The 26758-nt window shown below is 45.1% G+C and overlaps 1 pseudogene; it reads right to left on the bottom strand.

Moving 5' to 3' along the window:
- LOC117438212 (pyruvate dehydrogenase phosphatase regulatory subunit, mitochondrial-like) lies at nt 1-25014 on the bottom strand (annotated as a pseudogene).
- Between the last annotated feature and the right edge of the window lie 1744 nt (nt 25015-26758).

Raw genomic sequence — 26758 nt, 5'->3', positions numbered from 1 at the left:
CTAGAGGACCAATTCGTACCAATACTGGTTGCTCCTGTAAACAAGAGAAAAATCAGAAAGGAGGCAAGAAGGAAGAGGCAGGATGAAGAAACTATGCATCCACTACCTGGTCTAGTATCTGATCAGGGGTCATCATCACACGACGAAGAAGAAGAGGTGACTTCGCAATCTCGGACCTCAACTGAGCTGCGGAATATGCGAAAAGATTTCACCCGTCAATCAGGGGAGCACATCATCACCCGGCTGCTCCGATGTTGGGATAATGGGGCCGATGGTCACGAACTAGCAGGTACAGAAGCCAAGCAGCTGGGGTCACTTGCTAGAGAAGGGAGAATTGACAAAGCAATTGCAAGAGAGAAAAAGTCCCTCAGTCTTTGGAGGCGGCTTTTGGCAGCTGTGAAAGAAAGGTTCCCATACAAGGATGATGTTATGAGTTGTTCGGCCAAGTGGACTACTATAGACAAAGGTATCCAGTCCCTGAGGGAATCAGCTATCGTAGAGATGATCTACCACACCAAGCCGAATAATGGGAATGTACCTATAGACCCAGATGAAGTCGAATGCACACGACCCATGTGGCGAAAGCTTACACGAAACGCACCGTCGTCATATGCCCATCCATTGGCAACGGTAACCTGGAATGACATAGCACCACTAACAGTGGATGAAATGGTTCATAAACTCTGAGAATTCAAAGACAATCTTACCCCTTCCATCATCTCAGCTGTGGAAAAACTGTCTCATGATCTCAAACAGTTGAGGGACGATCTGTCTGATTTATCTAGCTCCTCACGTGTGCCAACACGCGTTTCAGCTATTAACAAAAGGCGTCCTATTGCTCGAGAGAGAAAATATATAAGATACACACCACGGGCCACCCTATGGTTTTACCTGCAGGATCACGGAGAAGACATGACAAAGTGGGATGGACAACCTACTTCAGCCTTGGAGGAACGTGTGAGGGAATTGAAGAGAGGAGCAAGGCCCAAGAATGATCGCCCCATGAGAGCTGCAGCTTCAGTCTCTGGTGAACAGGTTCCCAGATGGAGCGGAAGAGCTGATTTTACTCCAGCTCCTGTGATAAAGAAGAATAATTCCTTTCAACACAACTTAGGTGTCCAAGATTGTGACAACAATGACTATTAGAGGGGCCCTGCCTCCAGCCAGGTGGAGGTAGGGGACAATCGTATTTACTGGACTGTGTGGATCAAATGGCCTGGCACATCAGCCCCACAGAAGTATAAGGCTCTAGTTGAGACCAGTGCACAGTGTACCCTGATGCCATTGAACTGTCAAGGGGTGGAACCCATCTATATTTCTGGAGTGACAGGAGGGTCCCAAGAGTTGACTGTACTAGAGGCTGAAATTAGCCTGACTGGGAAGAAATGGCAAAAGCACCCTATTGTGACTGGTCCAGAGGCTCCATGCATCCTCGGCATGGACTACCTCAGGAGAGGGTACTTCAAAGACCCAAAAGGGTACCGGTGGGCTTTTGGTATTGCTGCTTTGGAGAAGGAGGAAATTGAGCAGCTGTACACCTTGCCTGGTCTCTCAGAGGATCATTCTGTTGTGGGGTTGCTGAAAGTCGAAGAACAACAAGTGCCAATTGCGACCACAACAGTGCACTGGCGGCAATATCGCACCAATCGAGACTCCCTGATTCCCATCCATAATCTGATCCGTAGACTGGAAAGGCAGGGAGTGATCAGCAGGACCCGCTCACCTTTTAATAGCCCCATATGGCCAGTGCAAAAATCTAATGGAGAGTGGAGACTAACAGTAGACTATCGTGGCCTGAATGAAGTCACACCACCATTGAGTGCTTTCGTGCCGGATATGTTAGAGCTGCAGTACGAATTAGAGTCAAAGGCAGCCAAGTGGTATGCCACGATTGATAGTGCCAAAGCATTTTTCTCAATTCCTTTGTGGGCAGAGTGCAGGCCACAGTTCGCTTTTACTTGGAGGGGTGTCCAGTTCACTTGGAACCGACTGCCCCAGGGGTGGAAACACAGCCCCACCATCTGCCACGGACTGATCCAGACTGCACTGGAACAGGGGCAAGCTCCAGAACACTTGCAATACATCGATGACATTATTGTGTGGGGTGATACAGCTGAAGAAGTTTTTGAGAAAGGGAGGGAAATAATCCAAATCCTGCTGAAAGCCGGTTTTGCCATAAAACGGAGTAAAGTCAAGGGACCTGCACGGGAAATTCAAGTTTTGGGAATAACATGGCAAGATGGACGTAGACATATCCCTACAGAAGTAATCAATAAGATAACAGCAATGTCTCCACCAACTGATAAGAAAGAAACACAAGCTTTCTTGGGTGCTGTGGTGTTCTGGAGAATGCACATTCCAAATTACAGTTCAATCGTAAGCCCTCTCTATCATGTGACCAGGAAAAAGAATGATTTCAAATGGGGTCCTGTGCAAAAACAAGCCTTCGAGCAAATTAAACGTGAGATAGTTCATGCAGTGGCCCTTGGACCAGTCCGGACAGGTCCAGATGTGAAAAATGTACTGTACACCACAGCTGGGGAGAATGGTCCTACCTGGATCCTCTGGCAGAAAACTCCAGGGGAGACTCGTGGTCAACCCCTTGGTTTTTGGAGTCGGGGATACAACGGCTCGGAGGCCATCTATACCCCAATGGAGAAAGAGATATTGGCAGCTTATGAAGGGGTTTGAGCTGCTTCGGAAGTGATTGGCACTGAAGCACAGCTCCTTCTAGCACCCCGCTTGCCAGTGCTGGGCTGGATGTTCAAAGGCAGGGTCTCCTCTACACATCATGCAACTGATGCTACTTGGAGTAAATGGGCTGCACTAATTACACAAGGAGCTCGGATAGGAAATCCCAGTCCTCCAGGCATTCTGGAAGTCATCATGGACTGGCCAGAGGGCAAAGATTTTGGAATGTCACCAGAGGAGTAGGTGATGCGTGCCGAAGAGGCACCACCATATAATAAATTGTCAGAAAGTGAAAAGCAGTATGCCTTGTTCACTGATGGGTCCTGCCGTATTGTGGGAAAGCATCGGAGATGGAAGGCAGCTGTATGGAGTCCTCAGCAACAAGTTGCTGAAACTGCTGAAGGAGAGGGTGAATCGAGTCAGTTTGCCGAGGTGAAAGCCATCCAGCTGGCCCTGGACATTGCTGAGCGAGAAAGGTGGCCAGTACTTTATACTGACTCATGGATGGTGGCAAATGCCCTGTGGAGGTGGTTGCAGCAATGGAAGCAGAGCAACTGGCAACACAGAGGTAAACCTATCTGGGCTGCTGCACTGTGGCAAGATATTGCTGCCTGGGTGCAGAAGCTGGTGGTGAAGGTATGCCATGTAGATGCCCACGTATCTAAGAGTTGGGACGCTGAGGAACAACAGAACAACCAACAAGTGGATAAAGCTGCTAAGATTGACGTGGCTCAGATGGACTTAGCTTGGCAACATAAGAGTGAATTATTTTTGGCCCGGTGGGCCCATGACACTTCAGGCCATCAGGGCAGAGACGCAACATACAGATGAGCTCGTGACTGAGGGCTAGACTTAACAATGGACACTATTGCTCAGGTGTCGTGGTTTAAACCAAATCCGCACAGTTTGCTCACTCACTCCCCTCCTTGCTCCCCCTACTCCCGGAGATTTAGGAAGGAAAATCCAAAGAATGTGGCCCCCACGGATTGAGATAAGAACCGTTTAATTGCTAAGGTATAACACAAATCACTACTGCTACTACTACTACAAATAATAATGATAAAGCAAACAACAAGCGAAGAGAATACAACACCTCACCAGCCACTGACCCATAACTCACTCCACCCTGCCCGACCGAGCACCGACCGATACCTCCTCCATTCCCCCCCAGAGCTCCAGCCCTTTCGGGTCTCTCTCCCGGTTACATCCTGGGTATGACGTGCTATGGCATGGAATACCTCATTGGCTAGCCTGGGTCAGGTGTCCTGTCTCTCCTTCCTCCCAGCTTCCCCTCCTCCCTGGCAGAGCATGAGCTCAGAAAAGGCCTTGGACAAAACCAAACATTTGAGAAGTAACTCAAAACACGCTTGCTATCAGCAAATGTTCTCAGCCCGAAAGTCAAAAGACAACACAGCACCAGCTACCAAGAAGGAGAAAAAATGACTGCTACTGCTCAAACCAGGACATTAGGATATTCATGAGTGTGAAACGTGCTGCAATTAAGCAAGCCAAACGGTTAAAGCCTCTTTGGTATGGAGGATGATGGCTGAAGTATAAATATGGGAGGTCTGGCAGATTGATTATCTCACACTCCCACCAACCCGCCAAGGCAAACACCATGGGTTTACCATGGTGGAAACAACCACAGGATGGCTGGAAACATATGCTGTGCCCCACGCCACTGCCCGGAACACTATCCTGGGCCTTGAGAAACAGATTTTGTGGCAACATGGCACCCCAGAGAGAACTGAGTCAGACAGTGGGACTCATTTTCGGAACAAACTTATAGACACTTGGGCCAAAGAGCATGGCACTGAGTGGGTATATCACATCCCCTACCATGCACTAGCCTCTGGGAAAACTGAACGGTACAACGGGCTGTTAAAAACCACACTGAGAAAAATGGGGAGTGGGACTATCAAACATTGGGATACACACCAAAAGCCACCTGCTTGGTCAACAGTAGAGGATCTGCCAACAGGGCTGGCCCAGCCCAGTCAGAACTTTTATGTACTGTAGAGGGGGACAACGTTCCTGTGGTGCACATGAGAAATTTGCTAGGGAAGACAGTCTGGGTTATTCCTGTTTCAGGTAAATGCAAACTCACTCGTGGGATTGCTTTTGCTCAAGGACCCGGATATACTTGGTGGGTAAAGCAGGAAGATGGGGAAGTCTGATGTATACCTCAAGGGGATTTGATTTTAGGGGAAAATAGCCAATGAATTTAATTATATGCTGTTGCTTGCTGTGTAATACTTTTATAGCCCACCAACTAGATGTCTTCAGGTCACCAGCGACTGGCCCTGACTTCCCTCCAACCATCATCCCAACAGAGAATGAACACTGATAGAACCGGATGAGTTCTGCAGTAAAGGAACAATCAGTGTCAGCAGGCAATGATCCAATACTGCACGCAGTCTCTCCTGCTCCAAAAGACAAGGGATGGAACCTGATATCATGGACCGAATGGACTCAGCAGCATTATAGGGATTGGTCCATGCACTAAGAAATTATCTCTTTCTCTCTGTGTGCATGCAGATGTATATATATATATATATATAAGAGTGATGGTATATTGAAAATGTGGGATCTGAGCATGATGTGAATGGTATAGAATGAGGGGTGGATACTGTCCTGGGTTCAGCGGTGGCAGTCATTTTTTTTTTCTCCTTAGTAGCTGGTGCAGTGCTGTGTTTTGACTTTCGGCCTGGGAACGGTGCTGATAGCACCTACGTTTTTAGTTACTGCTCAAATGTTTCCTCTGGTCAAGGACTTTGTGAGTCTCGTGCTCTGCCAGGGTGGAGGGGAGGCCGGGAGGAAGCAGAGACAGGACACCGATCCAAACTAGCCAAAGAGGTATTCCATACCACAGCATGTCATGCCCGGGGAGGTAACTGGGAGTTCCCCAGAAGGGCTCTCTCTCTTCCGGGTTGGACTCGTTTCGGCGGGTGGTATCGTATTCTCTTCCCTTGTTTATTTCTTCTATCATTATTATTATTGGTGGTAGCAGTAGTGTTTTTTTGTTATACCTTAGTTACTGGACTGCTCTTATCTCAACCCATGGGAGTTACATTCTTTTGATTCTCCTCCCCATCCCTCCGGGAGTGGGGGGGGAGGGGGGGGGAGTGGGAATACCCGGGGATGGTGAGAGAGACTGTGGTTGGGTTTTAAACCACGACACTGATGAATGAGAAGTTTGGCCAGAAGTCCATGAGAAATGACATAGCTTGTGCTTTAAATGATTACCTAAGTTAATAAACTCTAATGACTGCTGAAAACAATTGGTATTTCAATTGATAAATTAACCATCTAAAGGCCTAGTGATGATGTCCATCTGTAGTCCCACAAAAAGGCATATTTTCCTCAATATTTTCAAATTCAGGAGCTCCCTTTCACTGGGGTTACTGAATTAGGAATGTAAGTGTAGAACTGCAACTTTTCTTTAGTTTACAGCAATGAAAAAAGTTTGTGATCTTCATTAAGAGGTTCTCAAAGGCTCTAAGACCTGAAGGGTGATGAAAAAGAGGCTGTCCACATACCCACCTGCGTTTGCTCAGCTGTGCTATGCTGCAGTCATTCTCATAACCATCTTTCTCATTAAGCATGCTTGTATGCACAACATGCCCAATTGGCACATCCAGGTCATTGGAAAAGTGATACTGCAGACTCTTCAGGGCCTGGTCTCCTGTTGTTAGCGTAAGAATATACACATAACGACCGAAATGGTTATATGAGGTGCTTTATTGCAGTGCTGGGAAACCAGGGGCACGTGCCCAAATCTGGCTTCAACTTCGTCACATTGTGTTTGCAATTTATACATTAAAGGTTTCACAGTTAATGCATATTCAACATAGGTTGTTACATCAACTAATACATATGCATCAGGGATTGCCTCATCAGTCCATTGCGACATCAGCCTCTTCTGCGCTTGCGCAGCCCCCTCTGGTGGTCGTCCTGATGAAGTAAGGAGTCTTCCTGGCCCCAAATTTTTCCAATTTGTAATGATAATGACAGTGATGTCTCAAGTGTAATAGGGCACAGTGGTGCCATAGTGCTGGAGGTCAAATTCTATTTACAGACTAAGCTGGTATTTCCATAAACCTGGCCCTTGACAGACAAAAAGCAATCAATGCTAAATGTGGTACAGCCTGAATTTGGTCATGCAGCTTGGCTTCCTCTAACTAACCTCAATACAACACACAGAATTCTGCAAAAGCAGTCAATAATAAACTAAATGTGGCTGTGGAGCTGCTGGAGTGAGTCTAGAGGAGACCATGAAGATGCTCCAAGGGCAGGTGCACTTCTGCTAAGGAGACAGGCTGAGAGAGATGGGCTTGTTCAGCCTGGAGAAAAGAAGGCTCTAGGGGAGATTTTGGAGCAGCTTCCAGTGCCTAAAGGGGCTGACAAGAAATCTAGAGAGGAGCTTTTTACAAGGACGTGTAACGACAGGACAAGGGGGAATGGCTTTAAACTGACAGAGGGGAGATTTATATTAGATATCGAGAGTGATGAGACAGATTGCCCAGAGAAGCTGTGGCTGCCCCATCCCTGGCAGCATTCAAGGCCAGGTTGGACAGGGCTTGGAGCAGCCTGGTCTAGTAAAAGGTGTCCTTGCCTGTGGCAGGGGGTTGGAACTGGATGAGCTTTAAGGTCCCTTCCAACCCAAACCAGTCTGGGAATCTATGACTAAAGGCCACCTTAACTAGGCTGATGCTCTATCACTTCCTAGGTACTTCCACTTATTTCAAACTTGGTAAAAGACGAGATGTTGATGACACACACTGCTTCTTTACAGCACGCGCTTAACTTCGGAACTGATTCGGAGAAAACTCTAGGAACTCGCCAACAAAGTTTCAAGTTGACAAGCAGGTATTCTTTATTGCAGCGCCGGGAGACAAGGGGAATCGCTCCACCTAGCGTGTGTCCTCGTATTGCTACACAAGCTGTCCTTATATTGTCACTGGGTATCCATAATTATTATGTACTGTTGGGGGTCGAGCATGGGTGCTTTAACAGGCTTACAGCAAGCTGTGAGAAAGTGAACCTCTGACCCCAGGCTAAAAGAAGAAGCGTCAAGATCAGCAAAACAGGAACGCAATAACAAGATGCCAGAAGCATGATGTAACGCTAAGCTGAAGCGAAGGTGTGAAACCAATCAGGAGAGGTAAAGTGGAGCGTGTACCCCTCGTGGGCAAAGCGAAGCAGCCAATCAAGTAATGCGTGATCGCGTGTAAGACAGTATATTAAGAGCAGCCTTGTAATCAATAAACGGAGCATTTTGTGAACCTACATCGTATCGGTGTTTTCTCCCCTCCACCTGGCCGCGGCAATGTACATTACATGCATATTCATGAGGCTGCTTATGAATTACATTATTTTCCAGAAAGTTTCCCCGCATGCATACAAAAATGTGGTGGTGGTTTCTGAGGATCGTTTACTTCTTCCAACAGTCTTAATCACTTCTGGCATTCTTTGAAGCATGCACAGTAGATAATGTTTATACCAGCTTAATTGGTTCAGTAACACTGCACACATAGCAATCATCCTGTCCTTCTACTTATCAGTTAGTTTAGCTGCAGCCCATCCTGGACACCTGCTAGTCCCAGACACTCCCCATCCCCACATCCTGTTTTTCTATCCTGTTTTTCACTTATTTTTGTACTAAGGTCATAAGGACCTAAAACTATGCCAACTAGAACGGTTTATCTTATACAAGAATTCTCAGTATGTTTTCTAGCTGCATTCTACTTTTTTTTTCCTGTGAAACATGCACCTCAGTTATTTTCCATTGCTACTGTTACAAAGCCATCAAACTTAATGTTACTTAAAACTGATTCTATTTATTTACCAAGGTTTATATTTCATTTTGTGATTTTGTGACTCCTTGTCTCAGAACCCACAATATCAAACCAGTCTGGTTTGTAAAAGGTATTGCTCTGACCCAAATCCAGCAGATCGAATATAAAGAACAATCAAAGGAAGAATTAATCAACTGGATGAACTAAGATCTGTCCTGGTTTGAGCCGTAGCAGTCATTTTTTCTCCTTCTTGTAGCTGGTGCAGTGCTGTGTTTTGACTTCTGGGCTGGGAACAGTTGCTTGATAGTGAGCGTGTTTTGAGTTACTGCTCGGGTGTTTTTGTTCAAGGCCTTTTCTGAGCTCATGCTCTGCCAGGGAGGAGGGGAGGCCGGGAGGAAGGAGAGACAGAACACCTGACCCAGGCTAGCCAATGAGGTATTCCATACCATAGCATGTCATGCCCAGGATGTAACTGGGAGAGAGCCGGAAGGGCTAGAGCTCTGGAGGGTAATGGATGAGGTATCGCTTGGTGCTCGGCCGGGCAGGGTGGAGTGAGTTATGGGTTGGTGGCTGGTGAGGTGTTGTATTCTCTTCACTTGTTGTTTGCTTTATCATTATTATTTGTAGTAGTAGCAGTAGTGATTTGTGTTATAACTTAGCAATTAAACCGTTCTTATCTCAATCCGTGGGGGCTACATTCTTTGGATTCTCCTTCCTAACTCTCCGGGAGTTGGGGGAGCAAGGGGGGTGAGTGAGTGAACGAGCTGTGTGTGGACTTGGTTTAAACCATGACAGATCTTACACAGACCAACAAGGATACATGAAGCAGGGGAAAATGCAGTCTCATCTTTCCCAGGTGGCACAAAATGCATGACTCTCTTAAATCCATGCTTCTCCATCCACCCCTTTCCCTGAGCATCCAGATGGTTGTACAAAGGTGAAGTATGCAGCTGGCTGCCAGTCTGGAAGTCCCAAAGGGGAACTTTCAGATCACACAAGGGCTGCAGTGGTCAAGAAGATCCAGAAATAGGCAAAGTGATTAACTTTATCCAAACTTTTCTTCCAGATTATCAATACTTACTAATATCTGAACCATTAATAAAATTCCCTCAAAACAGTTCTGACCTTTCTCTTCTGTTTTGAAAATCAGAAAATCAAAAAAAAAATCAACAAATAAAATTTGTTAAAACATCTGCAAGATTCTCTGGGTGGTGTCATGGTTTAAAACCAAATATTTGAGCAGTAATTCAAAACACACTTGCTATCAGCAAACGTTCTCAGCCTGAAAGTCAAAACACAGCACTGCACCAGCTACAAGAAGGAGAAAAAATGACTTCTACTGCTCAATCCATGACATTATCCACCCCTTATTCCATACCATTCACGTCATGCCCAGATCCCACATTTTCAATACACCATCACTCTTAAGTCCACCCCTCGATCATGAGTCAAGCTCTATGTTGCATCTCTGGAATGATGGCCTGAAGTATCTGGGCCCACCAGGCTCAAAATCATTCACTGTCCCCTTCAGCAGTTCTACAGCTTGCTGCTGGGGACTCCATACAGCTGCCTTCCACCTCCAATGCTTTCAAAGCACTGGAGGGGTCCAGTGAACCAGATACTTGGCCATACTGTCCCACATGCCCTGCCACTCATGATTGTCCAGCCTTGGGGACAGTCTCCTGGTGCTCCTATATACTTGTCTAACCTTAGACAAGACCCAAACCTGACTCTGCTTAACTTTTGGGATCAGACAAAATGGTTGTGGATAGAACACACTCTGTGTGTGTGCTACCATGCTGATCCCTTTCACAATAAGCAAGCAGGTCCCAAGGGCACCCAAAAACCATTCATAACCGTCAGAACTCTCAGCTGCCTGTGATGCACTTGTCACTGGGGCTGATGTAGCTGCCGTGCTTTCCAGTTCTCCCACCACCAGATTCTCTTCTCCTGAGTCTGGTTCTTCCTCCTCTGCCTTGCTGGGAAGTGCTGCATGGTCTCCTGCATCCTTCTGGGGCTTGGTGGGCAACTTCCGGGAGATACTCTCGGCCGCTGTGGGGTTCGGAATGGCAGCGGGACTCAGTTCCTCCGCTGCCTGCTTCCACTGCTCAGCTACCGCTTCTCTCTGCTCCTCCCCCGCCTGCTCCCGCTGCTCTGCCACAGCTGTTTGGTTCCCAGAGCCGCTCTCCCTGGCAGTCTCAGCCGCCAGCAGCTCCCGGGGCCACTCCTTCCTGGCTTCACGCAGCCTCACACAGACGGAGGCGAGGACAAGGGCAAGGACGGTGAAGAGCAGCGGGACGGCCTGGTACAAGTCCAAGTCCACGGCCACGTCCATCCCCCCCTGCTGCTGGAGCCCCACCATATTACAAGCCATTGACATAAAGTACAGTGAAACAAAAACTTTAGCCCAAACCCCATGACTGATGAACACAAACACATCTAATCCATACACAAAGTACCTGGCAAAATCCTGAAACTGTGAGACCCAGAGAAAAAACTCTGAGAGCCAATAAATCAGCATTGTGACAAGAGACCATAAATCCGCTCAGATCTGTTCTTATCTCAAACCCTCGGCCCCCACGTTGGGCGCTGTCATGGTTTGAGCATGTTTTGAGGGTGTTTTTTGTTCAAGGTTTTTTTTCCAGCCAGGTGGAGGAGGGGAGTCCGGGAGGAAGAAGAGACAGGACACCTGACCCAGGCTAGTCAATGAGGTATTCCATACCATAGCACGTGATGCCCAGGATGCATACTGGGAAGGAGAGGGCTGGAGGGGAGAGCTCTGGAGAAAAATGGAGGAGGGAGCACATGGTGCTCGGCTGGGCAGGGTGGAGTGAGTTATGGGTCGGTGGCTGGTGGGGTGTTGTATTCTCTTCACTTGCTGTTTGCTGTATCATTATTATTTGTAGTAGTAAATGGCAGTAGGGGTTTTGTGTTATGCCTCAGCTATTAAACCGTTCTTATCTCAATCCGTGGGGGCTACATTCTTTGGATTCTCCTTCCTAACTCTCCGGGAGTAGGGGGACTTGGTTTAAACTACGACAGGCGCCAAAAAGAACTGTCGTGGTTTAAAACCAAATATTTGAGCAGTATTTCAAAACACACTTGCTATCAGCAAACGTTCTCAGCCCGAAAGTCAAAACACAGCACTGCACCAGCTACCAAGAAGGAGAAAAATGACTGCTACTGCTCAAACCAGGACAGGTGGTAACAACCACACTCTCATGATTGCCTGTGTAAGCCCAGTAGATTCCAATCTAGAAGAAACTAAACACTCTGTGTCATGCTGACAGAGAAAAAAAGATAAAAAAATTGGGAAGAGTGGCTGGAAAGCTGGTTGGCAGAAAGGACGTGGGGATGCTGATTGACAGAGCTGAACATGAGCCAGCTTGTGCCCAGTAAGCCAAGAATGACAATGGCATCCTGGCCTGTATCAGCAATAGTGTTGCCAGCAGGGCCATGGCAGTGATTATCTCCCTGTACTCAGCACTGGTAAGGCTGCACCTTGAATCCTGTGTTCAATTCTGGGCCCCTAACCCTAATCCAGAACATTCCCCAACTCTGTTGCCCTTCTCTGGACCTACTCCAGCACCTCAGTGTCTCTCTTGGCATAAGATAAATCATTATAGTTGATGTAGTTTTAAGAAAAACAGTCTAGAAGAAAAGGACACAGAGATAAGGAGTATCTGGGAATGGCAGGTGTCCAGGATGGGCTACAGTTAAACTAACTGATAAGTAGGAGGATTATTATGTCTCTGGTGCTAATGAACCAATTAAACTGGTATAAGCATCTACTGCGCGTGCTTCAAAGGCTGACAGAAGTGATTAAGATTGTTGGAAGAAATAAACGACCCTAGGAGACCACCACCACAATTCTGTACACATGCGGGGAGCTTTCTGGAAAATAACCGAATCCATATGTAGTCTCATGAATATGCATGTATGCCCAGGGACTATATAAGGATGGCTTGTCTACCAATAGAGAGACACACATTAGGAGGAGTTATCCCCCGTGTCTCCCGGCACCGCAATAAAGAATACCTGCTTGTCAGTTTGAAAACTTTGTTGGCAAGTTTGTTCCTGGAGTTTTCTCCGAATCAAAATACATAGCAAATAAAAATAACACAAGATGCAATATAGGCCCACTGCTGAACAAGGTGGGTGCCCTGGAGACAGAGGATATAAAGAAGGCAGAGGTGCTGAATGCCTTCTTTGCCTCTGTCTTTACACCTGCAGACTCTCCCCAGAGGCCCCAGATTCCTATAGCCCCAGAAGGAGTCAGGACAAAGGAGGAGTTTGCTTTGGTAGATGGGGATTGGGTTAGGGATCAGTTAAGCAATCTGGACATCTATAAATCGATGGGTCAGGATGGAATACACCCATGGGTGCTGAGGGAGCTGGCGGTGATCATTGCTAGGCCACTCTCCATCATCTTTGGTAAGTCGTGGGAAACGGGAGAGGTGCCTGAGGATTGGAGGATGGCAAATGTCACGCCAGTGTATAAGAAGGGCAAGAAGGAGGACCCTGGAAATTATAGACTGGTCAGCTTTACCTCCATCCCTGGAAAGGTGATGGAACAACTTATTCTTGACTCCATCTCTAGACATATCATGGATGAGGGGGTCATTAAGAGCAGCCAACATGGATTTAACAGGGGGAAGTCATGTTTGATCAACCTTTCAGCCTTCTATGAGGAAGTGACTAGGTGAAGGGATGATGGTAGAGCGGTAGATGGGGTTTCTCTTGATTTCAGTAAGGCATTTGATACTGTCTCCCACAGCGTTCTCGTAGATAAGCTAAGGAAGTATGGGCTTTACAATCAGGTAGTGAGGTGGATCAAGAACTGGTTGAAAGGAAGAAAGCAGAGAGTTGTGGTCAATGGGGCAGAATCTAGCTGGAGGTCTGTGACTAGTGGAGTCCCTCAGGGGTCGGTGCTGGGACCGGTGTTGTTTAATATTTTCATCAACGACCTGGATGAGGGAACTGAGTGTACCCTCAGCAAGTTCGCTGATGACACTAAATTGGGAGGAGTGGCTGTGTTGCCATTCAGCGAGACCTGGACAGGCTGGAAGAAACAGCCAGCAATGTGCCCTTGTGGCCAAGAAGGCAAATGGCATCCTAGGGTGCATTAGAAAGGGTGTGGTTAGTCGGTCAAGACAGGTTCTCCTCCCCCTCTATTCTGCCTTGGTGAGCCACATCTGGAGTATTGTGTCCAGTTCTGGGCCCCTCAGTTCAAGAAGGACAGGGAATTGCTTGAAAGAGTCCAACGCAGAGCCACAAAGATGATTAAGGGAGTGGAACACCTCCCTTATGAGGAGAGGCTGAAGGAGCTGGGTCTCTTTAGCTTGGAGAAGAGGAGACTGAGGGGTGATCTCATCAGTGTTTACAAATATGTAAAGGGTGGGTGTCAGGATGATGGAGCTAGGCTTTTTTCAGTGATATCCAGTGATAGGACAAGGGGCAATGGGTGTAAAGTGGAGCATAGGAGGTTCCATGTGAACATCAGGAATAATTTCTTTACTGTAAGAGTGACAGAGCACTGGAACAGATTGCCCAGGGGGGTTGTGGAGTCTCCTATGTTGGAGATATTCAAGGCCCGCCTGGACATGTTCATGTGTGATGTACTCTAGGTTACCCTGCTCTTGCAAGGGGGGTTGGACTAGATGATCTTTCGAGGTCCCTTCCAACCCTTGGGATTTTGTGATTCTGTGAACTGGGGGGGGGGGGGGGGGGGGGGGGGGGGGAGGGTAGTTTGGAGAAGAGAAGGCTCAGATGCGACCTTGTAGCTCTCTACAATTACCTGAGAAGAGATTGTACTGAGATGGGGGTCAGTCTCTTCTCCCAAGTAACAAGTGATAGGGCAAGTGGTAACAGCTTCAAGCTGCACCAGGGGAGGTTTAGACTGGATATTAAGAACAATTTATTCACTGAGAGGGTTATCAGATATTGGAACAGGCTGGCCAGAACAGTGGTGGAATCACCACCCCTGGAAGTGTTAAAAAAACACGTAGATGAGGCCCTCAGTGATATGATTTATTGGTGGTCTTGGCAGTCCTGATGTAATGGTTGGACTCAATGATCTTAAAGGTCTTTTCCAACCCAGTTGATTCTATGATTCTAAATTTGGTTTGATCCATTTATAGCTATTCAAAATTAGAGTAGCAGTATTTGCACAGAATACTTATATTTACAGATACTTATGGTTGCATGACAATACTATCAAGATAACAAAACCTTTATTTTTCATGAAGCTGTCCTGGATTCAGCAGTAGCAGTCGTTTTTTCTCCTTCTTGGTAGCTGGTGCAGTGACGGTTACTGATAGCAAGTATGTTTTGAGTTATTGCTCAAATGTTTGGTTTGTCCAAGGCCTTTTCAGAGCATCATGCTCTGCCAGGGAGGAAGGAGAGATAGGACACCTGATCCAAACTAGCCAAAGAGGTATTCCATACCAGAGCACATCATGCTCGGGGAGGTAACTGGAAGTTGGCTGGAAGGGGGGGAGTTAGCTCTCTTCCAGGTTGGGCTCGTTTCGGTGGGTGGTATCGTATTCTCTCTCCTTGTTTATTTCCTCTATCATTGTTTTTATTAGTGGTAGCAGTAGTGATTTGTGTTATACCTTAGTTACTGGATTGGTCTTATCTCAACCCATGGGAGTTACATTCCTTCGGCTCTCCTCCTCATCCCTCCGGGAGTGGGGAGGGGGGGGGAAAGGGTGTGTGGTGCTGCGGGAGACTGAGGTGGGGTTTTAAACCACGCAAGCTGTGTGGATTGGTTTAAACCACAACAGAAGCCATATAAACTAGTGTCAATTATGCATGATTTTTCCCTGTCAGCACACTATATCGGACACTTATGCTGGGGTAGTATCCTGGGTTCAGCTGTAACAGTTATTTTTCTCTTTCTTAGTAGGTGGTACAGTGCTGTGTTTTCATCTTTAGTCTGAGAACAGTACTGATAACACACCCATGTCTGTGGTTGTTACTAAGTAATGCTTACTCAGATCAAGGACTTTTCAGTCTCATGCTCTGCCAGTAAGGAGGGGCATGGGAAGCCAGGAGGAAGCAGAGGCAGGACACCTGACCCAAATTAGCCAAAGGGGTATTCCATACCACAGCATGTCATGCCCAGTATAGAAATTTGGGGAAGTTACCCTGGAAGGCCCAGATCGCTGCTCAGGTCAGGCTGGGTATCGGTTGGCAGGTGGTGAACAATTGTATTGGGCATCACCTTGGTTTATTGGGTTGTTTTTTTTTTCCTTTTCTCCTTTTAGTTTTATATTATCTCCCCTTCTTATTTTTCTTATCGTTATTTTTATTGGTGGTAGCAGTAGTGGTTTTATATTATACCTTATTTACTGGACTGTTCTTATCTCAACCTGTGGGAGTTACATTCTTTTGATTCTCCTTCCCATCCCTCCGGGAGTGGGGGGGTATCGTGATTTAAACTCAGCCACACAGTCTCTCTCTCAGTCTCCCCCTTCCTTCCCCCCACAACCGCTCACCACCCGCTGACCGATACCCAGCCCGTCCGAGCAGTGATCTAACCCTTCCGGGTAGCTGCCCCCAGTTTATATAGTAGGCATGACGTGCTGTGATATGGAATACCTCTTTGGTTAGTTTGGGTCAAGTGTCCTGTCTCTGCTTCCTCCTGGCTTCCCCTCCTCCCTAGCAGAGCATGAGACTCAGAAAGTCATTGGTCAGACTAAACATTACTAAGCAGCAACTAAAAACATCAGTGTTATCAGCACTGTTCCCAGGCTGAAAGTCAAAACCACAACACTGCACCAGCTACTAAAAAGGAGAAAAATGACTGCTGCTGCTGAACCCGGAACAGGGGGGTAAGGAAAGAAGTGGGTGGAATGAGCAAGCAGCTGCATGGTTCTGAGTTACTGACTGGGCTTATACCACAACAGGTAGGCAGCCCACAGCTACAGGGATCATGTAATTCACCTTAAATACTGTCAGTTCAGCCTTTTCTAATTATTGAAGCTCTTCAAAATAGCTCTTATACCTTTTCAGTCAATATAGAATATTCTTATTTAGAAATCAAGTTACCCTAATAAATGCTTAGCAACCTCCCTTGTTACCAGTGGGGAGGAATAACTCAATGATGCTTGAATACTTTTTTATAAATGTTAAATTTCTAGGCAGGTCATAAACTGCTTACAACTGAAAATAAGGCAAATATTTCTTACTGAATACTTCTATTGGTTTTGCCTCATGGCCAATGATTTAATTATTTTATTGACAATATGTGCTATTGGTACTCCTGAAAGAGTGGGAAGTATAGATTAGAATGGGAATGTAACACTGCAGGAATTGAACAGAGTAGTTCTATTGTAACAACTAGAGTGATTTTGTAGCTATCAGAACTGAGAACTATATTGGAAAGCAACTGCAGAATAACACCCAGAGTATAAAGTGATTTTTCTGGGAGGAAGGTCAAAGCATAAGGTTTTTATTTCCTACATATAGCAGGTCTAAGAGTTTACCCAACTTCTCTGCCTTCACCTGAACACATTTTGAGTTTAGAACTGGTATTCAAATAATTGTTCCTGTTTTGCTGCTTGTGGAACACTTAATTTGAACCTTGATAAGAAGCTGTCCACACTATCCAGGACAGATAATCAAACAATAGAAGGAAACCGAGTATGGCTTTAGAGAGGAATGACATCTCAAATCTGTTCTGCAAGGTATTTATCACAAACTGTGTCAGGAGAAAGCAGAATATGTTTACAAAGACTTCCTGAATGATGCAAGATAACCAATTCACATACTCATAAGTTGGAATCGATGTTATTCCTACACTGTTATGATGTACAAAGAACAACAGCATTTGAGACAGTGCAATATTCCCAGTTAAGACCTTGGCATCATTTTATGAGGTTGGAATCTTAACAGAGACATGCACAAATTTCCCCATAATGCAGGCAAAGCACAAAAATAGGAGGCACCATGATACCAACAGCATTTCTTTAAGAAAAGTTAATAAGAATGCCACTACCGCAAATAACCCCATCCTTTCCTTTCTCCTGGGAAGAGGTTGAATTGCCACAAAGGAGGACAGGAAGCAGGAAAATAGTTCTCTGAGTGATGACAGAGGAGAGACAGTGTAGTAAAGAGGAAATTCTTGGACATCCTGGCCAGCACTGAATGCAGAGACCTAACTTACACATTACTTCCATCACACGGTGATGGAGGAAAGTGCAACTGCTCTGGAGGGTACCAAAATGTTTCAAATCCAGAGGCCAGACATTTTCTGACAGGTACCCATTTACCATCCACTCTGCCAGGTACCTGATGGAAGAAGTAAAGAAAGGCTGAGGTATCAGCCAATATCTCTAGGGAAAGAGTCTAGCTTTGAAGTCAGAAGTAAGGCAATTTGGACATGAGAATTGCTTGTGGTATGGAGAGAGAAGATAACTAACGTGGTATTCTAAATACTAGCAGAATCTGGAAGGTTTCCCTTTAGAAAATTCATCCACCAGATTTCCAAATTATTAATTTACCATTAGAATGAAACATACAGGGAAGCAGGTAGTTAAGGACATATGGTAAATGTGAAGAAAATGACTTTTGATTTGTGTCAGTTATTTAGGGGTAAAAAGATTAATATGTGCTTATGCAAGATTGTAATAAGTCTTATGCTAACCGCAGATAGACAATGCCTGTGCAAGCTTAGCACTGCTGCAAAGATATGGTTCGCTGCTTAAAGGTCATGGAATAAGGAAGAAGATTGAGGAACCTTCAAGAAGGCAGAATAAGACCCCTAGCAACAGAATGGCAAAGACTCAAACGATACCATGAAAGGACACGTATACAGGATGTGGACTGGATATAAGAGTGTATAAAAAGATGGAAACCAGGAGAACATTCGTGCGTTGTTGGTGGAGCGGAGACTCCCCTGCGCACCCAGCGCTGCTTTGCTTATTGTCTCTCAAATTATTAATAACTTGTAAATAAAATTAATTTGGATAAAGCCCTGTTTATGGGAAATTTTTATAACAGTAAATGAAGCCAGAGCCTGGACAGGTAGCCTAGGTGACACTTGACAAGCCATCAGGCTACAAAAGGAGGTGCTGATTATGTTTAGGTTGGAGTTTAAGAGGCGGACTGCTTTGTCATTTTTTAGTACATGGTATACACTCAGGCACAAACCATCAGTGACAGCATACATTTCAGCATGAGGTGCCAGCTAAGTTATGTTTAGTTACACTTCTAGCAGTGAAGGAGGAAGGCATTGTCCAGAGCTAAAGGACAAAGGCAGATCAGACCAAAGCAGAACAGAAAGATCTGTTCACAGTCAGTAAATAGAAAAACAAAGGGGTTTGAGAATGGTCATTAAAAGTTACATTAGCAAGTTTAGCTGTTTGTCTCAAGGCTGTAGCAACAAAAACTAATGCTTTTAGCTTCACAAATTATTTTGACTCTCGGAGAACCTTACTGTTGAAGACAATGGGAGACAGGCTCATTGGATAATGATCAACAAGTCTCAGTTTATTGATTACGCGGTTACAGATTATATAGCGTTCATAATGAGGTTCATACATATTGCAAAGTCTAAGCTCACTATTGGTTAGTTGCTAAGCGTCAGCGCCACCCTTATTTCCACATACCAGGGATTTTTGTGATTAGTCTGAACTAGTTAGATTCTGTTTCTGCATCCTGTTATTGTATGCAGCTGCGCTCAAGGACATCGTGACCTTGTTACATGGAAAGTTACTGTCTTATTAATTGCATCTGATCCTCATGGCCTCGCTCTCTGAGCCACGTATCAATAAAACTCTCCACACCTTACTGCAAAGATTCTCTATATTTCACATGACAAAGAAAAAAAAAATCATGATTTGCTTCTCTGATGAGTTAAATTATTCAATAATGGACGGAAACTAGTGGAGACAAATGCAGATACTAAGACCTGCCATGAAAAATAAGCAGCTTGTTAAGAAGGCTGCATGGCAGAAGGGATGCTGGGTCACCAAAACCAAACAGCAGTCAGAGGGAGGAATGATCATTCTGCAAGCAACTTTGCTGCTGGGATCACACTTCTTCACCTGTTAAAGTATCTGCATTAACACAGGAACTGGATTTTACTGGGAAATTATTCCATCCCTTGCACACTGGCAGAGAACAGTCATTAACAATACTGGAAGCACTGGCATCTCATATGCAGTGCTTCGTCTACACCAGACTTGCTCTGCTTTCAGAGAAAGTAACTGCTGCATCAACTTGAATGGTCTAAGGACTTCAATCAAATAATAAAGGGGATCATGGAGTACAGAAGATGAGGGAATATATGCTTTGCTAAGCTTTTCTCTCTGCCTGGTAGATTAAAAAAAAAAAATCAGTCCAGTTAGCTCTAAGGAAGCTTACTTGATTCCCAGCAAGCTGCTGACCACTGAGATGTGATGCCTGAAGTGAGTACAACACAGATTTGGAATACGCACAGGAGAACATAATCAGAATATGGCAACTGCTCCTCTCCTTCAATCAAGTTGGAAATGGAAAAGGAGTCTTTGTCAGAGAGGTGACAATGAATATCGACAAGAACATTCTACACAGAAGGATCATCTGAGCAGTCTCTTTTCTTGCTTAAAACCATACTTACACAGGTAACAGCCATAAACCACTTATTTGCCTGCTTCCCCACCATATGAGATACCAGCTGAGTTCATGCCAGCCAGAACAAAGTAGCCCTGCATGGTGGGTGACAATCTCATATCTGGTGTGAAGGACTTGGGGCAATTCAGAAGCTGCATGATCTACAGAGCCTCCAAATCTGACATCCTGCACAGAAGAGCACCCAGAAGTGGCTCTAGGACCAGAGCCAAACAAAAAAAGACAAAATGTCACAACCTTCAGTCTCAACCCATCAGCTACTTCACCTTCAAACTGGACAGCACCACAGAAGAACTCTTACCTGAACAGATGGAAACTGCTTCCATGTTTCAATAAAGTCACAAGACATTTACCTGCTGGAATCAAATTACTCAAAACAGATCCCTCGGCATACTGTAAGAGCAGCCACACCAGTCCAGACCAAGAGGCCAGCACTGTTCTTAACAATGCAATGGTATGTTCAGTTTTGTTAGGGAAAACAATAGGAACAGACATCAAATGAATACTTAATGAGGAATAAGAGCAGGCAAATCCAGATTACATTTGTCCCATGCACTCTGTCTCCACTTATCATCAGCTCCTCAAAACCTGGTATCTTTTCCCTTCTTAATAACCCCTAAATCGATCTCTCTTTTAAGTACTTGAATCATCTTCCCCAAACTCATGAAAACACTCTACAGACACTGTCAAGGACTTCCACATGTTTAGGATTTGTTGTATGAGGAATCACCTCCTTTTGTTTTGAAATTCACACTCAATTAATCTTCTGATGCCTCCTAGTTGGCATAATAGAAGAGACAGTGAGCAGAAGATTCCCATCCATTCAGTCCATCTCATTCAAGATTTCTTAGACCTCCATCTATTTCCTCTCTGTCATCTTTTTCTCAGCCCACTCAATCATTCCACCCTTGGAAACTATTCCAAGCTTTGCTCAGCCTCTTGCTGTTTCTCACTAGGCCTTCTCTGGTCACAGGATGCCCTCTGGAGATTGGCAGCATAGAACAACTACTAATGTCTGGCAAACAAAGGACTGCGTGTTGCATAATGACTGTGCTTTCTTCTCCTTTCCTAATAATTCCTAATTTGTCTTTTGCTTTGAGTGCTACTGAGCTAATGCCTTCACAGAACTAATACAACCTCAAGGTCAGTTCAAAGCCCATAGAATCATAGAATAGTTAGGGTTGGAAAAGACCTTAAGATCATCTAGTTCCAACCCCCCTGCCATGAGCAGGGACACCTCACACTAAACCATGCCACCCAAGGATCTGTCCAACCCGCCCTTGAACACTGCCAAGGATGGAGCATTCACAACTTCCTTCAGAAACCCATTATCACTGCCTCACCACCCTCACAGTAAAGAACTTTTTCCTTATATCCAATGTAAACCTCTGCTGTTTAAGTTTCAACCCGTTACCCCTTGTCCTATCACTACAGTCCCTAATGAATAGTCCCTCACCAGCATACCTGTAGGCCACCTTCAGATACTGGCAGGCTGCTAGGAGGTCTCCACGCAGCCTTCTCTTCTCCAGGCTGAACAGCCCCAACTTTCTCAGCCCGTCTTCATATGGGAGGTGCTCCAGTCCCCTGATCATCCTCGTGGCCCTCCTCTGGACTTGTTCTAACAGTTCCATGTCCTTTTTATGTTGAGGACACCAGAACTGCACACAGTACTCCAAGTGAGGTCTCACGAGTATGGTGAAAATAAGACTGTCCCCACACCACCCCCCATGCACTTGTGTCACTTCACATTTATCCTCATTGAATCTTGCCACTTCATTGCCCAATCATGCTGGAAAGGTCCTTTGGTAATTCTTCACAGTCTGACATTTGGGAATATTAATAAAGGGATAAGCCATCTATTTTGTTTTCCTTGTCACCAGAAGTTACCTTTTCATAGTACTCCAGGTAAAAGCCCTCAAGATTCAGCACTAATACCACTCCTTGCTTTACATAAGCAGTAAAATAATAATAAAATAATCAGATCTCACATTACCTAAGAAATTACAAACAGAAACAATCTTTCTGACCTGCTCTCTCTCCCCTCTCATGCATTAGAATTCCAGAGTGAGACAGACTGCTACAGACTTTTTTTTTTCTTACTGATAAAAAGAGGGATCAGTGTTAGTTTTCTTCTTGTATCCAGCCCACCATTTAAGCAACTGTACAGCCTGAAAATCAAAAGGTGTTCCAACAAGAGATCAAAGCAGTAGTGCAAGAGCTCGAACCACAGCAACTGAAGGCCTAGAAAAGGATCAAATATTGGCTGAGTAAGCTCTGACTTTGCTCAACTGTTCAGTATGTTTGATCTGATAAAAGGGTAATGCTGGAACATAGCATGCAACTGCTTCTGAAACTTGGGCAATTTGTGGGTGCCAGCAAGCAGTGCCTTTTCATTTCAAAAGTACCTAGAAAACTAAAGAGGAAGTGGGTGCAGAGCTCGAGCAACTAATATCTTCAAGAGGGTTTCTAGCTCTACAGATCTAAAACCCTTTAGCATATGTCCTCATAACAGCCTTCCAGTATCTGAAGGGGGGCTACAGGGATGCTGTAGAGGGACTATTCATTAGGGACTGTAGTGATAGGACAAGGGGTAACAGGTTGAAACTTAAACAGCAGAGGTTTAGACTGGATATAAGGAAGAAATTCTTTACTGTTAGGGTGGTGAGGTACTGGAATGGGTTGCCCAGGAAGGCAGTGAATGCTCCATCCCTGGCAGTGCTCAAGACCAGGTTGGATGAAGCCTTGGGTTATATGGTTCAGTGTGAGGTGTTCCTGCTCATGGCAGGGGGGTTGGAACTAGATGATTTTAAGGTCCTTTCCAACCCTAACTATTCTATGTCAGCACAAAACTGCACCCCATCTTGGCTCCACCCCCTGGAGTTTAAACTTTTATGGTATGAATACAGTATTTCACAGAAATGAAAATAAAATTAATCAATTTAACCTGGGGAGTAGCAGGAAGAATATACTATCACTGCAGAAAGAAATCAGTGAAAATCCATCTGTGCTTAGAGTCACATACAGAGGCATGTGCATTCACAAGAGAAAAATGGATCCCTGAAAAAAAGATAAATTGGAAGAGGAGAGGGCACACACAAACTTATCATGCATAAGAGAAGAAAAAAACACAACAAAGAGACTCATAGATCATGCTATGTTCTTTCCTACAGAAAGAGCCCTCTGTGTAAAAGTATACACAAAATATAATAGAATCAAATATAATGGGAAGAGAAAGACAGAACATAATAAACCACCCAAGTCAATGGTGGGATGAAGTCTGGGAAGCAATAATACCACATTCTGTTCACAAAGCAACTGCCACTGATGGAAATGCACTTGGCAGCCAGTACTGAAGAGAGCTGCAGAAACAAAATACTGTGGCTACATCAACACTGCTGATGTCCAGCGTCACAAGAGGAGCAGCACGTGGCCCTGACAGTCAAAAATCAAATTAAATGGAAGAGTGCTGGAAGGTTTATGTAGCACCTTGCTGCAATAGAGGAAATTCGCATGTGGTTAGTGGGTGTTTTTAAACACTACACAGGTATCAAGGTATGTGGGAATTCTTAAAGAGCCAAGGCCACGTAGTGAGAGATCCCGATACCCTGAGCCTTATTACTGTAAAGTAAGAAGATTCTTGTCAGGCATAAGCAAGGTCAATTGTCTTGTTAGGCCTCTGTAATTTTCCACTGAAAACGTGCAGAGAATGATCTCTGCTAAGGTTGTAGTTTCCCACTGTATTTTTAGAGTAAGGTATGTAATCGCAATTATAACAAGTTATAAACATTAGCTTTGTAAACAGTAGTAACCTCTAGACTAACCAATTAGAGCTCCATATCCAGGGCTGTTACATAAGAAACCTAAGGGTGTAAGGGTATAAAAGGAGCACTGTATCTGAATAAAGTTTGGCAATCGTTTGATCATATTGATCGTCTCTGCGTTGTCCGGGACTCCTGCGTCAACAAAGGTAGTCCTTGGTAAAGGGGTTTGTGCAAATTACTGACAAATGAAGAGATAAATGAATTTAAGAGAACATTCATCTCCTACACCTTTCAGGTTAAGGTAGACACACACTGGCTGGTCAGCAACAGCGTCCTGCATTGCCAACTCTGCCTCCTGCTGAAGCCAGGTGTTTCACTGCTGTGGGAATCTTTCTTCCCTAACATACCAAAATTATCCCAGTCTTCTTGGAGGTTCTGAATCTACAGCTGATTCCATCCCTCTGTGAAGAGAGGCTTGGGGTTTTTATCAGTCTCCTGAGAGGATGCAGCCTTGCCAGTTGTGTATGTAGATCCTGCCATCTGGGTCTACAACTGCTGCAGAGGAAAGAAAAGAGGTGGGAACTGAGAGAAGGGATAGCTGTCTTGGGCTGTTGCTCCACAATCACCAACAATGGGGTCTGGTGCCATGCTGGGACAAGCTACAACCTCCTGACATGAGAGGAGACAGCCTCAGTCCCCCAGCCCCACACTGTCACACCATTCTGGTTCTCGCATGACACCTTGGTGGGCCAGTTTAGATTACCAAACCAGCATTAACTTCCATCACAACCATGCATGTTAACTTTTGGGCAGCACAGCAAACTGAACTGAAGAGCACCCAAGCCAGTAGAACAGTGCTACCAGGAGTGGGAGGACACAAGAGGGAGTCAGATCCCTTGTGGCACCAATAAGCTATGATATACTGGCTTAGTTCCACTGGAACTGCACCCAAGACCAGACCTTTTCCTCTTTCTCTTCCTATATTAGGAATAGGTAATTTTAATGGGGATGCATCACTCACCCAGTTTGCTGCAGGCCAATAGCTCAAAGAAGGTGGGCAGCACTGGGGTGAGGACACACAATCAGGTTTGGATTGCTTCCTCCAGTGGTAGTGTCAACTGAAGCATTTATGATACACTACCTGACATGTTCCATAGTAATTTTTTCCATGTACAGAAAAGTTACAAATATATATATGTGTGAATATATATATATTAAATTACTCAGTCAAGTAAAAGTGAAGCACATGGGGACTCTGGTCAGAGTTGAATTCCCTGGAGACTATATATTACTCACTAGAAGCAGAAACTCTTGCTAACAACTGAGAGTAAATAAGCAAAGCTTTTTACTTCCCAACCATAGTTTTCAAACACAATGGCTTACCTTCAAGAGATCCAAAAGCCAGAACATGGGGGAGGAGCAATTACCTCAAATGTTTGGTTGCCCCTACAGCTCATAAACATGTAAATGCCACTGTAAAACCTTAGCTTCAGTTGGAGGAAAGGAACAGATGGGCCCTTTGGGGATAGCAGCCTGCAAGGAAAACATAGTGCCAAGGCTAGCACCCTCTCCAGCCCACAAATGCAACAATCCAAGTCTCAGACACACCTAAGAGTCAAGCCACTGTCATTCTCCTGCTAAGTTGAAAAACTGTGAAAATCAATTTCTACAGCAAAAGCTTTCACAAGAGTAAGGAAAGAGATTCTTTCTACCACTGAAAGAGGATATTCAGAGCAATTGTCCTGAGTTCAGCAGTAGCAGTCAGTTTTTCTCCTTAGTAGCTGATGCAGTGCTGTGTTTTTGACTTTCAGCCTGGAAACAGCGCTGATAACACTGATGTTTTTAGTTGCTGCTCAGTAATGTTTACTCTTTCTGAGTCTCATGCTCTGCCAGGGAAGAGGGGAAGCCAGAAGGAAGTAGAGACAGGACACCTGACCCAAATTAGCCAAATGGGTATTCCATACCACAGCACATCATGCCCACTATATAAACCGGGGGCAGTTACCCAGAAGGGCTAGATCACTGCTCAGGTCAGGCTGGGTATCAGTTGGTGGGTGGTGAGCGGTTGTATTCTCTTCCCTTGTTATTTCCCTTATCATTATTAATGGTGGTAGCAGTAGTAGTTTTGCATTATGTCTTAGTTACTGGACTGTTCTTATCTCAACCCATGGGAGTTACATTCTTTCGATTCTCCTCCCCATCCCCCTGGGAGAGGGGAGGAGGAAGGGGGGGGAGTGAGAGAGTGGCTGTGTGGTTCTGAGTTACTGGCTGGGCTTAAACCACAACAGTTCTTTTTGGTGCCCAACGTGGGGCTCGAAGGGTTGAGGTAACGACAGATCTGACTGGAGTGTGTCTAACTGTATTTGTGATAAGCATTCATTGTTTTGGATTAATAGTCACTCATCACAATGCTGATTTATTGGCTCTCAAAGTTGTTGCTCTTGATCTTGGAATTTCAGCATGTCCTACCTTACTTACAGCTGGTATTTGCTGTGTTAGTGTTTATTGGCTGGGGGCCTTGGGCTAAGGTTCTTGTTTCATTGTACTTTATGGTAATGACTTGTAATTCAATAGAATCATTGATCATGAAACTGATGTGACTTGTGTTCCCAGTGTGGTCACCACCTCTATACTTTGGGAGGTATATAATAGAAGTGCTTAGCAATTGCACATCTTTTTTTCTCCTTCTCAGCTGGTCAACCTGTGAAGGAGACATTCTCGTATGCTCCCAGCCCCCACTCCACGAGGCAGCGGTTGTCAGAGCCACACTCACATTGGCAGATGACATGAGTGCATCTTCTGGCAAATACATAGCCCCCACAAGGTCATGGATGTTGACCAGTGGGTGGAGTGATGCCACTTTCTTTGGGGTGATAAATTCACAAGGTATCC

This window comes from Melopsittacus undulatus (genome assembly GCF_012275295.1).
Source record: "Melopsittacus undulatus isolate bMelUnd1 chromosome W unlocalized genomic scaffold, bMelUnd1.mat.Z SUPER_W_unloc_2, whole genome shotgun sequence".
NCBI lineage: Eukaryota > Metazoa > Chordata > Aves > Psittaciformes > Psittaculidae > Melopsittacus > Melopsittacus undulatus.
This window is presented reverse-complemented; position numbering and strand designations above follow the sequence as displayed.